At 40.0% G+C, this 12,387-nt stretch overlaps 1 pseudogene; it reads right to left on the bottom strand.

The window, feature by feature from the left end:
• Positions 1-1,407: 1,407 nt before the first annotated feature.
• On the bottom strand, positions 1,408-10,359 carry LOC117463039 (polymeric immunoglobulin receptor-like; annotated as a pseudogene).
• Between the last annotated feature and the right edge of the window lie 2,028 nt (positions 10,360-12,387).

Here is a 12,387-nt window from a genome sequence, read left to right as displayed (position 1 = left end):
ACATCTCTCAACACCCATATGAAACACAACAGTAAACAGATTTTCTTTTTCTTTATGGATATTTTACAAATCACTCCCCTTTTAAACGGTATTCTTGTTTTACTGTCATATAGTATTTCATAACTGTTTTTCATTTATTGTCTTATTTTTTTAATAACTATATTGATCATATGAAGGTGTGCCTCGGAAATAATCTTTTACATAATTCGTGACCAAACCGTTTCAGACCCACTGAGATAACTTAGACTAGCTCACCTGATTCTCTCAGGCCCCATTTACACGGGAACGCAAACGAAACACAAACTAACCGAATTCGATATCCAAAAAGTATTCCGTTCACACGGATACGGCTTAATAAACGTGTCGCTTCACACGAAACCGCTCGACCCGCTGGAGACGCTGTAGTACATATGCCGGGCCTGTAAGTGGCGCTGTACTTCCGCCACAAAATACAACAAAAGCAGCGAAGAGGACCCCCGAGCACGGTTGCCATGGTTGCCTGGTTGCCCTTCTGTTTATTCTCCGAGGTAGATTTAGCAACATGTAGTTCATGTAGTTCTCCATGTCCACTTGTTGCTGATGGTTGTGGTAGAGGAGCTGTAGATGTGGCACTAACATCTGTAGCATGGTCAGTAGCAGTAGCTGTAGCTACTGACAGTAGCTACTGACCATGCTACAGGAGTGAGCAGCAGAGGTGGGGAGAGGCGGGGCTATTGCGTCATCGTTATCAGGAAATTATCATATCCCATACCACCTTGGGACCCATTATCGTTATCTGCGTTTCCCTGTCGGCCTTGTGTGACCGAAACTGTCTATAAGATGGAGAACTGTAGTGGATACGACCCGTTTTGTCTCCGTGTGGCTGCAGCATAAGCTGCCAGTGCCTCGAGTTTACAGCTAATTGGCCAAAAGACAAAAACAAGTAGGCCTAACTAAGGTAGGCTACTAGCTACTGGATACATTAGCTCAAGGTTTAGCTAAGGCAATTTATCATGGGCATACAGGCTACTGTACTTAGTGTAAGGGACACTACAGATGAATACAGTAAAATGTGTATCTAATTACGTCATCACAATCGCCACATTGATATGCAAATTGCGTTAACTAGGCCTAATTAAAATGCGCTAATTTGCATGCATTTACCAAGGGCATTGCAGGTGAAAAGGATAAAACAAAAAAAAAACACATCACCCTCACAACTTCCCCAGATAGTTACTTACGTTAAGTCAGTATTTTCCCCTGAAATGTTTAAATATGCCAGCTTTAAATCTATAGATGAATTCAGAGTAACGTGTGTGTCCGAATATCAATTATTGCAGGTTTAACACTGTCTCTATGTCTTTCCACAAAACTTAAAAAAAGGAAAATGATATGTAAAATAATGCATTCGAGCAATCCAAAAAAATAAACAATCAAATATGTATTTATTGATTTAATTGTATTTATGAAAATAATAACAAAAACTTCCTAATCAACTGAAATGTGTTAAACTTTAGAATGTAACCAACCAGTTTGCGAAAGTTCCCCACATTCCATAAAAAAATACGATAAAACATATAACATGACCCCAGGTTTGTTAGTGGTACATCTGACCAAAAATATTAATAAGCGCCTTTAAATGTGCTGGCATGTTTAGAAGACATTCAAAGTAAAGTATCTGCTGTGTGCAGTGAAGTAGCACGAAAATACATTCAGCCCAAAGAGCAGTAATACAACATTGCACTGACAAAGCTCAGCACATATGTACGTCCTGGGAATCCTTGTTAAGGAAAACGACAGTAGCATTCTGCAGGTCACAACTCACATCGCTGTACTCCTGTGGGAGACAGAAAGATACATTAAACAATAATCGCTAAAGCATATCCTTGATAATGGTGGCTTATATTTTGTGCAATAAAATAGTGACAGATATTATAACGGGGGGCTTACATTTCGCCTTGCGTTCATCCCATTAAGTTGTCTCAGCACAGGGTCCTCTAGAAATGGATATTCAGGGTATTTAAGCCACGTGGCTTGATACTGTTAAAATGTAATGTTCAAAGAAATAAGAAGTTTCCTTACTGTGCCGTTTCCACCACTTCCTCGCCACTATGGCCAAACCCACAAGGATTACAGAACCACACACCAGCAAGGACCCCAAGACGTGACTAAAACTAAGACACAAACACACAGTTATCAGAGCAGCTTTGATAGTAGCCCAGGCCTGAATTACAACATACAACATGTATTAACATGAGGTCCAATATGATGACAGATTTCTCATTGACTGTAGTGCTTCACTCTTACTTGTGACCGCTCCATGACTCCTTAGTGATGGGTTTGGGGGGGAAGAGGATTTGCAAACAGTCTGAGGTTGGGATGTCACAGACACTGCTGCTAAAGAAAGAGATGGTACAGCTGAAACAGTATGTACTATCATAAGAAAAAAGCGTGTTTGGTAGCAGCATCCACAGAGTTCTTAAGATCAATATTCTTGATAAGTGACTCGTGATAATCGATACCTTGTGCAGCTGGATACCCATGAGCCCCTGCAATCTGTCACAAAACACATATTGATCTTCAAAGCTGCTCAAGGCTGCGTTTATATCAGCAGCCGCAATATGACGTGGGGAAAAAGGCAGCATAGTTACATTATTGTGATTATTTTCAAACCTATTATGCCTAGTTTAAATACTATTTTTATAACAATTTGGTGTTTCAATTGGCAAGTCAGATCTAAACAACAACTCGCCACAGTACACTGATTTCTGTGATATCCACAGACTAGGCTCAAGATGTAATAGAAGTCTCCCCGAATGAAATCGCAGGCTGAAATCTGATCTTGTCAGATTTAGGTTGGCTTGGTGGGGTTCATGGCTTAGCAGCTGAGTAACCCACAGAGAAAGGTATGATCACTTCTGGCAGACAACCACAACGCTTACCATGTACAATGGGATACGTCGATATTAAAGGCGAGAAAATTAGACGGACCATAACCTTGAATAAAATGACAGACTTCTCTAAGTTTGAAAGCGATTGGGAAACATTGGGGATATTGTTAGTACACAACCTAACAATTATATATATGTTATAGGTTGAGATGTTTTTAGACATATTAAAGCTTAAATGTTACATACACTCTGGCCATAAATTGTGTGTGTAAATAGGAATAAAAAGAGGAATGGTGCCTGAAAACTAAAGTGTCCAACTTTATGGGCAAAACAGTGTATTATACATTTGACATGAGGTACAAGTACACATGTGAACGTGGTTTCTCACAGTGGAACACTCACAGATAATTATTAACCAACTATTTGGGTTCTCTTCATACATTTAGTGTCTTTCAGCACATTGTTTTGGTTTCTCAAAATGACTCGCCAACAGATTCCCATTGATTGCAAGATTTTGACACTTAATACTGAATACATTAATGCTGGTTTCTCACTGCCTTTTTTCCCAAGGATTATAGTGTACAATTCCAATTTTTGTCATACATCTCTTTTGCAATGCATTATAATTCCTGAAATAATGTGTTATGAGTAAAGTGTAATCTACGCCAGAACAACACAACAAAAAGTTGATTTAGTAACTACTACTACTTACTAAATCAATCCATGTCATCATTAAAATGATTATAATGTATTACAAATATTAGAGAAGAATACACTATGATTCTGGCACATTATAAGGGTCAGTGAATCAACTGCAGTTATAAAGCATTATGATACTTGATCTTTATGTCCTTTTGAAAAAATATCTAATGATTATTGATATAAAGTACTCATAATTACACCGTTCTTTACGCAGATAATAATACATTGGAAGTGTATAATGAATTACAGACATTCCTTCATCAATCAATCAATCAATGTTTATTTATATAGCCCAATATTAAAAATGTTACATTTGTCTCAGTGGACTTCACAGTTTGTACAGAATATCAGTATGACAATACGACACCCTCTGTCCTTAGACCCTCACATCGTACAAGGAAAAAACTTCCGGAGAAAACCCACAGTTTAAAGGGAACATGGGAGAAACCTCAGGGGAGAGCAACAGAGGAGGGATCCCTCTCCCAGGACAGACAGACGTGCAATGGATGCCGTGTGTAAATTGAAGAGATAATACATTTACAACATAGGTAGATCAAATGTTTGGAAATGCATGTGTCTGTAATAAGAAGATGAATCCACGAGGATGTCAACAATCCTGTGGGAGCCATCAGAGAAGTAGTATGATGAGAGTCATGGCAGGACCACAGTGACAGGTTCAGCCACGACTCGAAGTCCAGGACTCAGGATGCAGGACTCAGGATCCAGGACTCAGGATCCAGGACTCTGGATCCAGGACTCAGAATCCAGGACTCAGGATCCAGGACCAGCAACTGGCACAGCCACGACTCAGGATCAGGACTCAGGATCCAGGACTCAGGACCACAGCAACAGGATCAGCCACGACTCAGGATCCCGGCGTAGATAGACACCAAAAATAAATTTGGGGGGAAGCTGGGTTATTCGGAACATGAGAGTACACAGGTACTGACAGAGAGAAGGAAGAAGTAAGGTGTCCCCCGACAGTCTAAGCCTATAGCAGCAAAACTAACGTGTCTAAGTACATGGACTTCCCTTAGGATAGGTTGATGGGAAGAGGTAGCAGTAACAAGTAAGGAACAGAGGTGGAGAGGCACAACGTGTCTACGTACGTACATGCACTCCCTTAGGATAGGTTGAGGGAAAAGAGTAGGAAACTAAGATGTATGCGCACATCTATACCATGAGCGCATTGGTCCTAAAAAGTCTTTTTGGCACTGACACCAATCAAACAGTTGTGCGTCGACTCGGCAGGGATCAAGGCATGTGTATGCCTCTCCCTGCTTCCACCGTCTACACACACAACCAAATTACATCTATACCATCAGTAAGGGAAAAGAGTAAGAACTCAAATGTATAGGTGAAGAGGCACAACATGTCTACGTCAATGCACTCTCATTAGATTTTCTTATCAACTATAAGCTTTATCAAAAAGGAAGGTCTTAAGCGCACTCTTAAAAACGGATAGGGTGTCTGCCGCCCGAACACAAACTGGAAGCTGATTACACAAATGTGGAGCTTGATAAGAAAAGGCTCTGGCTCCCATTGTACTTTTAGAGACTCTAGGAACAACCAACAACCCTGCAGTCTTGGAACGCAATGTCCTAATAGGACAGTAGGGTATAATGACTTCTTTAAGGTAAGATGGGCGCCTGCCCCATTAAGGGCTTTGTAGGCGAGAAGAAGAATTTAAAATTCTATTCTGTGTTCATATAAAGTTTAACTTGATATATTCATTTGTATTTGGTCACCTACTAGTCATGGGTCGTGGTTTGACCTGCACATGCACAGGCATCTTTTGAAAGTCCCGCAGAGCACCAGTACCAGCCTGTATCCCTCATCTGAAGCTTCTTAAAGGTCTATGGTTTGAACGGACCCAGATCTGTCATCTTTGATGTACAATGAAGAGTCGTTGCTCCTCTTCAGATCCCGCAACAGACAGGAGCTCCAGTCTCCACTCGACACACTTCTTCTCACTCTCTCTGTGGGCAAACATTCACAGGGAAGTCAGCGAGTGTCCATCACAGTTTAGCAAAGAATGGCAGAGATATTGAACAAATTGAAGTAGGGCCAAAATAGTAATCGTTTTTTTTCTTTTCCTTTACTTGATACTGGTTGTTTTTAATTATTTTACTACTGTATGTATGCACATGTATGAACTTATCTTTAGGTGTGAATATGTAATATGAGTATGTGTGTATGTATTTATGTGTGTTTATAATTTATATATATAATATCCCTCTGTGTTTCTGCCATTACTATTTCAATCAGCATTATTCTAACTTTACATACACACTTTACCCCTTTTTTTTAAACTTTATGTAAAAACAAGAGGTTTGTGTTTTTAACATGTATAGACAAACTATATCAATAATAAAAAGTATATAAAAATATATTGAACAAATAACAATCTTTCCTAACTTTTGCTGATGCTCTAGAAAATGTCGACTTAAAAGTGAGGAATCTACATGGTCTGATGGTAATACAGCTGACACAATTGTAAATTGATGTATGTTGCATAAAATACCTGTATCTCTCGCTGTATTGGCATTCAACTGTGACACTACTCCCTTCTTCCCCACTCAGGCGGCTGTTCTCCACTGTCATACCTGCAGGAAAGGAATAAACTTGATGAACGTGTCTAAAACAAAAATCATTATCATTGTCTTAAGGGACTTGGCAACCGACCCACAACTTACAGATATTAAAGGGGCCCTATTATGCTCATTTTCAGCTTTCATAATTGTATTTTGTGTCTCTACTGTGACATGTCTCTAATGTTCAAAAAGGTCTTTATTTTTCTCATACTACCTGTGCTGCAGCACCTCTTTTCACCCTCTGTCTAAAACCAGAGTCCAGTCTGCTCTGATTGGTTAGCTGGCCAGCTCTGTTGTGATTGGTCAACTGCTCAGAGATGTCACGGCCTTTTCATGTAGTGTTGGAGCACTAGCCAATAGAAGCGCGAGTGTTACAGTGATGTCACTATGTAACGGAAGTAAAGAAATTAGCTCAATGGAGGCGTCTCAGGCAGGTGGTGAGTGTGCGAGACAGAAACTCCCTCTGGAGGAAACCTTGGGATTTTAGCCTTTGCAGACCATTGACATAACACACTACAGGAAAGGGGAAACCAGAAAAAGCACAATAGGGCCCCTTTAAGGCAAGGCAAGGCAAGGCAAGGCAAGGCAAGGCAAGGCAAGGCAAGGCAAGGCAAGGCAAGGCAAGGCAAGGCAAGGCAAGGCAAGGCAAGGCAAGGCAAGGCAAGGCAAGGCAAGGCAAGGCAAGGCAAGGCAAGCCAAGGCAAGGCAAGGCAAGGCAAGGCAAGCCAAGTTTATTTATATAGCACTTTTCAACACAAGGCAATTCAAAGTGCTTTACAAAAATTAAAGACATTAAGCATTAAAAAAGAAAAGCTAATAAAATAAACATTAAAAGAAAAAATACATGGATAAAAGTTACAGTGCAGTTTAAGATATGAATAGTTCAATTAAAAGCAGCGACAAAAAGAAAAGTCTTCAGCCTGGATTTAAAAGTAGTCAGAGTTGCAGCGGACCTGCAGGTTTCTGGGAGTTTGTTCCAGATATTTTGGGCATAATAACTGAACGCTGCTTCTCCATGTTTAGTTCTGACTCTGGGGACAGAAAGCTGACCAGTCCCTGAAGACCTGAGAGATCTGGATGGTTCATAATTTAGCAGGAGGTCAGTAATGTATTTTGGGCCTAAACCATTCAGTGCTTTTTTTAATTTCTTCATACAGCGGGAATCCAAATGAATTAATCCTGAGTCCAATAACCATCAAAGTCACTCCAATAGTGCTCCTTAATTACGCTTTCATCCTCCTTTAACAAAATACTTCACATTCATCCAGTTTGTGACAGTAGTTGTAGCATTTTTGAGACTCATAAACTTTAATTACCGCTGTTGCGCCCCCCCCCCCCCCCCCCTTGTGTGTGTGTGTGTGGGGGGGGGGGGGGCGCAACTGGGGGGCTCTTGGGAAAAAAGGTTGGGAACCCCTGGTCTAGATTGTTATTATATGTTCAAGGATGAATGTGATTGTACACCTGTTTACACAGGTATAATTAAGTTCCATTGAGTGGTATAATTAAGTTCCATTGACATGCCTTAAAGGTACCCTATTAAACTATCTTTCAACAATATATTATGGGTCTCAGATACATAAAAAACATTTCTCTGAAGTGTCTGGCTCAAAATACCAAACAGATCATGCATTGTAACATCCCATAAACCCCTCTGTTTCAGCCCTGTTTCAAAAGGGCTGATTCTGTGTCTGCAGCTTTAAATGCAAATGAGCTGCTGGTGGCCACGCCCCTCTGCGAGATATTTAAAAAAACATAATGGTGCTCTAGGAGGAGATTTAGGTGATAAGGTGTTACCTTTGCTGGTTGGTGTTGGGGAAAATACGGCTTAATAGTGTGTGCCTAGACTTGATTAATTTGTTTACCCACAGAAAAGTAGGCATTCACACTTATTTGTTCACCCTCTGGAGGGCAAAGAGAAACATCCGACTATCCTAACGAGAAAACTTGCATGCGCAGGTCCGGCTGCTGTCTATTCCCATCTGGCGCTACACTGATTTACGACTTTGTTAAGGGATGCTCCAAAAAAAATGTATGAAATCACACCGTGGCCAAAATCTGATAACTCAGACAGGTTTTTATGTAGATGGTTCAGGACAAAAAGAGAGAGAATCTTAAAAGTGGATTTTGCATAATAGGCCACCTTTCATATAATACAAACTTATATATATATATATATATATATATATATTCATATAAATACTTTGTATTCATATATGTAATCTAAGCATTTGAAATGATTTTGTTTTCAGTAACACTTTGTATGTCTATACTTTGTATTATACATTTATTTATAATGCATTATAATCTGTTTACAGCACTGTACATTTACCAACATACATTTCACATTGCTTTATTGCATTATCATTCGCGTTATAATGGATTAATATGTGGTTATGAATTGCTCAACATGGTCATTTGATGCTTTGTACTTAAAGGTGGGTAGGTAATTTTGGAGAAACCAGCTTGAGTGCGCTAGAATTTGAAAATACACAGCCGGAACAAATTTGCCACTTCCTTACAAAGCGCCTCCTCCAACACACACGAACATGCACATGTTTGTGCACAGATGGAAGGCTGACAGGCAGGTAGGCCATCCAGTTATTTTAGCCGAGCCGGCTAAAATGATTGGTCGTGCTTTTTACAGTACTACGGCTTCCACAGATGACATTTTTTTATGGATTTTTGTCAAAGCACTTAAGATATTCATTGCTATCGGGATGTGAAGAGCATTCCATGGAATATAGCGAAAAGTGTATCTCGAGCCGGTTTCTCAAACGTACCCCACCTTTAAGTAAGGAAATTCTTGAATAATAATGCATTAAAACAGTGATAAGAATGTATCATAAGGGAATTATAATACATTATGATCCTTGCAAAAACAAGGAAAAACAGTGTCAGTGATTAAAAGTATTAATATTGTTATAAAAAGCATTACAATTATGTATTGGTGCTTACAGCTATAATTATGCAGTGCTACTGTATGTTCAGATATAACACATGATAAGTACACATTATTATCATATGTGAAAATCATTTTTGAATGGGGATAGATCACATTTAAAATCCATCCATTACTCACCATGAATGACCTTGATGTTTTTGTAAGTGACAACATCAGCGCTCCACAGGCCACCAATTTCCACGCCACAAATGTACCACCCAGAGTCCTCCTCCCTCAGGTTGCTCATGGCAACAGTGAACACCTGCTGCACCGGGTCGTCAAAGAGTCTCACTTTCTTCTCAGACGGATTGACAGAATGGGACTCATCGGTCCGAGCTAGGCTGGAGCAGAACTCCCTCATCTTTCCCCGGCACCAGTACTTTATATAGCTGGCATACTGGGGCTCATAGTGACACGGGACGGTGAGGCTTTCACCCTCCATGACTGAGAGCTCTTCTTCGGTGGTTGTCCCGCAGAGGAAAACTGATGGAAAGTGTAGATTATTTAATGTGGAGCTCTATTTTGGAGTGTCAGTCATGTCTCAAAGGTTTCTAATCGTTTTGAGGAACGGCCGGGTAAAAGTGGCCTTGAGCAATACTTGTACCACATTCATGGTTTTGTTTTCCATTCTAACAAAACACTTTTCTACTTCCTCTTCCATATTTTAAAATGAGATTATCCCCTCTATAATAGAGAGCCGGGGGACGAATATAACAGGCATTTGGAGCCTTGACAAAATAAACATCAAACATACTCTTTGCTAAGGGGCATGCAGAACAGAAGCTTAGAAGATTTAAAAAACAAAACACTAAAGCGTTCTCTGGCTGCCACGGAAAATAGCATTACCAGCCTTTATAGTTTGTATTCAGCAAATGATTAACACAAAAAAGTAATAAAATAGTAAAGGGAAGTGAAGCAATAGTTCTCATTGCAGCATATTGCCTATGTGCATTTGCCTGAAGCACACTGTTGAAGCCATGGAATATATAACATCCTAAGAACTATTTTTCATCATAATCTGCAAAAAAAAGCAATTTTCTTCAAGCATATGAGCTCAGTTATTACCTGGGATCCATGGTAACAGGCTGAGGGTGAGTAGAAAGGGCTTCAGCATGTTTCACTTCAAGGTTTTCCAAGTGAATCTCCTTTCTGTAAAACAGAAACTAAGTTCCGCAAAGGCAATATCACCCAAAGTCATGTGACCATGAGCAGGGTCCAGATGTTTCAGATGTTAACCATGTAAGTGCCAATTAGATAGTAAGGAATACTTTTATGACTTATTATCACTTTCTGTAGCATAAATATTAACCACAATTCTATGGTGTGATCGGCTGCTCACTGCCTTCTCTGGAGGAACTCTTCAGCCAACGTTGCCTCAACAGAGCAGGCAAAATAATTGCAGACTCTTCACACCCTGGACACTTCCTGTTTGCTCTTCTGCCCTCCAGTAGACGCTACAGGTCAATTCAATCAAGGACAAACCGACTGATAAAAAGTTTCTACCCCAGAGCCATACGAGAACTTAACACCGTCAAACACTGAACTAGCACACACACAGTAACAATTTGCAACTGCCCTACTTTTTAATAGTTTTATTAATTTATTAACTGATCGACATCAGAGATGCCAAATATCATCCCTGTGTTTTTTTATATTGTAAACTGTATTTAAATTATGTGCGGGCATGTATGCATGTTGGTATGGATGTGTGAGCATATGTTTATGTGTGTTTATGTTTATATAGATTTTTTTTTTTCGTTTTATGTGGAAATGCACTGCGAGGATTGCTTTTTTAAATTTCGTTGTACCTGATGTGATGACAATAAAGGAATTATATTCTATATGACATCAGCTCTCCTCTTTTAAGGAGTAGGGGACAAATTGAAAAATGATTTGATTTCGATGCCTGGGAACTTTGGATTGGGTCCAGCCTTAGGTGCTGTTTACACAGGAACAAAACGGGTTGTATCCGCTACTTTTCTCTTTCGTATAGCCCGTTCGTTCACACGAGGCCGTAACGGAACCGCGGAAACAGAACCCTAAAACGATAATGGGTCCCAAGGTGGATAGATCTGCGGACGGAACGCTCTGGGGGGCAAACGGCTCCGTGTCTACGTCCTATACGATCATTTTGTATTTTGTGGCGGAAGTACAGCACCACTTACAGGCCCGGCATGTGTACTACAGCGTCTCCAGCGGGTCGAGCGGTCTCGTGTGAAGGGACACGCTTATTGAGCCGTATCTGTGTGAACGGAAGACTTTTTTGATATCGAATTCGGTTCGTTTGCGTTCCCGTGTAAATGGGGCATTAATATTTCCGAGTAATCTCCTCACACCACTGAATTAACAAGCAATTATTCCAAGCAATAAATTTGCTCTGTGAATGGTGTCGAGTGTGTCCCTTAAATCCCTTGCTCTGGCTGCCAAGCCTTTTATGGTCATCCGGTGAAAGAAGTAGGCAGAACATAAACGAAAATGTACCATAATCCCCCGAGATGCTCTCATACAGTACCTTCCTTTCAGCTTTGGAAAGGGACTGGTTAACATACATGTTTGTCCCCAACTCTTTACATTATTTAATGTCCCAAATGTCCTGAATTAAGTCTCTCAGTTACCAGAATCAGCACTCTCACTACTTTTTGCTAACTCTTATTCAGAAGGGATGTGGTGTGTTTATTTTGTACAGTACTTCCTCTCTGATCTGCTACTAATCCAACAGAGGAAGAGATTGAAGATGTCACTTTGACAGAAACCTGGAATGCAAACTTTATTCAGTCAGTTTTTCATGCCTTCTAGTTTCCCTCTCTTGACATGCTAGGCTTGCTACACACACTGACGCACATTGGCTCAGGACTTAAATGTAGTCTGTTTTCCATGTACAAGAGAGGGTGCAATTTCTGGTGCACAAAAAAAAAGTTTAACCAGCAAATTCCTGCTACGTCATGAAGGCAAGGCAAGGCAAGGCAAGTTTATTTATAGAGCACTTTTCAACGCAAGGCAATTCAAAGTGCTTTACACAAAACAAAACAAAAAGAGCAAGTATTAAAATAAACATTAAGAAAAAAATACATGGATAAAAGTTACAGTGCAGTCTAAAATATAAATAGTTCAATTAAACATTACAAGAAAAAGTACATGGATAAAAGTTACAGTGCAGTTTAAGATATGAATAGTTCAAATAAAAGCAGCGACAAAAAGAAAAGTCTTCAGCCTGGATTTAAAAGTAGTCAGAGTTGCAGCGGACCTGCAGGTTTCTGGGAGTTTGTTCCAGATATTTGGA

This window comes from Pseudochaenichthys georgianus, chromosome 17, assembly GCF_902827115.2.
Source record: "Pseudochaenichthys georgianus chromosome 17, fPseGeo1.2, whole genome shotgun sequence".
Lineage (NCBI taxonomy): Eukaryota > Metazoa > Chordata > Actinopteri > Perciformes > Channichthyidae > Pseudochaenichthys > Pseudochaenichthys georgianus.
This window is presented reverse-complemented; position numbering and strand designations above follow the sequence as displayed.